Source organism: Triticum dicoccoides, chromosome 7B (assembly GCF_002162155.2).
Source record: "Triticum dicoccoides isolate Atlit2015 ecotype Zavitan chromosome 7B, WEW_v2.0, whole genome shotgun sequence".
Classification (NCBI taxonomy): Eukaryota; Viridiplantae; Streptophyta; class Magnoliopsida; order Poales; family Poaceae; genus Triticum; species Triticum dicoccoides.
In genome coordinates, this window is record NC_041393.1 from 172,666,346 (window position 1) to 172,669,205 (window position 2,860).

Here is a 2,860-nt window from a genome sequence, read left to right on the forward strand (position 1 = left end):
CGGATCCTAAGGTAGCAAAGCTCCTGCGTTGGCACGCGGATAGGGAGGAGAAGAAGCGAGAAGATGACGCAAATGATCCGGAGATAGATAAAAAAGACAAGATGCTGAGTCACCCTAAGGATGTGAGCCAGTGGCAAGCATTGAACTTCGAATACCCAGAATTTGGGAACGATCCAAGGAACATCATGCTGGGCGCGAGCACCGATGGAGTCAATCCGTTTGGCAGCCAGAGAAGCACACATAGCACCTGGCCTGTGTTTGTGTGGATGTACAACCTTCCCCCCTGGTTGTGCATGAAGAGGAAGTACATTCACATGAGTATGCTAATTGAAGGGCCGAAACAACCAGGGAACGACATCAATCTGTATCTGGGGCTGCTGAAAGAGGAGCTTGACACGCTGTGGAAAACGCCAGCCAATACGTGGGACGCCGCAGAGAAAGAATATTTCCCTATGAGAGCCGCACTGCTCACGACGGTGCACGACTATCTCGGTTACGGATATCTCGCGGGGCAGGTAGTCCACGGATTTTCTGGATGCGTAAGGTGCATGGATGACACAACGTATCGCCAGCTAGATAGAGATCCCGGGTCTTCGAAAACCGTGTTCATGGGACATCGAAGGTGGCTTCGCGACGAAGACCCGTGGAGGAAACGCAAGGATCTATTCGATGGTGAAACCGAACCCCGAAAACGCCCGTGTACGAGGAGCGGCGAGGAAATAGACAAGCTGTTGAAAAATTGGAAAGACTGCCCACTGCCGGGAAAGAAGCGAAAGGCGCCAGAGCCGCTGCTGAAGGTATGGAAAACGAGGTCTGTTTTCTGGGACTTGCCGTACTGGAAGATCCACCGTGTGCCTCACAGCCTTGATGTCATGCATATCACGAAGAACGTGTGCGAGAGTCTGCTTGGTACCCTGCTCAACATGCCAGAGAGGACCAAAGATGGGCCAAAAGCAAGGGCAGACTTGAAATCAATGGGCATCAGGCAGGAGCTTCACGCTAATGATGATGATGATGATGATGATGAGGCGAAGCAGGACACGGAAAGTCGTCGCAAAGGCAAAAAGGCCAAGAAGACCGGAAATGACTACCCTCCCGCGTGCTTCACTCTAAGTCAGGAGGAGATCGAGCAGTTTTTCACCTGCCTCCTAGGAGTAAAACTTCCTTACGGTTACGCGGGGAAGATAATCAGATACCTAGACCCAGCGAAGCAGAAGTTCAGCGGGATGAAGTCTCACGACTGTCACGTGCTGATGACGCAGATACTTCCAGTTGCAATCCGTGGGATCATGGACGCGCACGTCCGTGAAACGCTATTTGGCCTATGCAACTTTTTCGACGTCATCTCTCGGAAGTCGATTGGCGTGAGGCAACTCAGAAGGCTACAGGAAGAGATCATGGTGATACTATGCGAGCTTGAGATGTACTTCCCGCCCGCATTCTTCGACGTTATGGTGCATCTGCTGGTCCATATAGTGGAGGATATCATCCAACTCGGGCCGACGTTCCTGCACAGCATGATGCCGTTCGAAAGGATGAATGGTGTCATCAAAGGATACGTTCGCAACATGTCACGTCCAGAAGGAAGCATAGCCAGGGGCTTTCTGACCGAAGAGTGCATCTCCTACTGCACGAATTATCTAGGCATCGAGAACCCCGTTGGTCTGCCCGTCAACAGGCACCTCGGTAGGCTCGCTGGATGGGGTCACCGTGAGGGTCGCCGCGAAATGCATGTCGACTTCGAGGGTCGACTCGCCGACTTTGAAAGAGCAAACCTAGTCGCGCTACAACACATAGACGTGGTCGATCCTTGGGTGGTAGAGCACAAAACCTTTATTAAAAAGACGTACAATGACCGAGGCCAACAGAGGACGGACGGAGATACACTCAAAGAGCACAACTCATGTTTCACGCGTTGGTTCAAGCATAAGCTTCTGTCGTACCCTTTACATGAGGATTCTTCCGCGGAAGAACAACTCATATTCGCCTTGTCACAGGGCGCCGAGCACAACCTGATGACCTATGAGGCGTACGATATCAACAGCTACACATTCTACACCGAGGCCAAGGACATGAAGAGCGATGGTTATCAGAACTCCGGGGTAACGATGGAATCCTACACCGGTAACGACAAGGACAGATACTACGGAAGGATCGGGGAAATCTGGGAGCTGAGCTACGCTGGAGAGAAGGTCCCGATGTTCCGTGTCAGATGGGCCAAGAACGTCATAAAAGAAGACCGGTATTTCACCACCATGGTTATACCCAAAGCCAAATCCAAGACCGCGGGCGCAAACGTCACCGCGAAAAATGAGCCATGGGTACTGGCTTCCCAAGTGGACCAATGCTTCTTCATTACCGACCCGCCAAAGCCCAGTCGTGTTGTCGTGAGGAGAGGCAAAAGGAAGATCATCGAAATGGGTGGAGTAGCCAATGAGCAAGACTTCGACAAGTACGGCGACCCGAGGATCGAACATGACAACGATGATGAAGTAGCAGCATACACCACAAGAAGAAGCAGGACCACCCTACCTAAAGGACGTCCGTTCCACAGAAGAACTCCATTTGCGAAAAAGAAGGGCAAGAAGATTGTGAACAGATAGCTAGCTAAGATCGATTGTATTTAAATCGTAGCCTTCATTTCTCGATTGTATTTCATGGGTACTTTTTGAACTATCATGAATATTTTTAAATTTCATGGACACTCGATCTCGATCCCCCTCCATCTCGATCGCTATCCCACCTCGCCAGATCCGGCCCCCCTCGCCGCCGAGCACCCCCCCAGTCCACCGGCCGCCGCCGCCGACCCCCCGCACCCTCGATTCCCCTACTCAACCGCCGCCGCCGACCCCCCGCACCC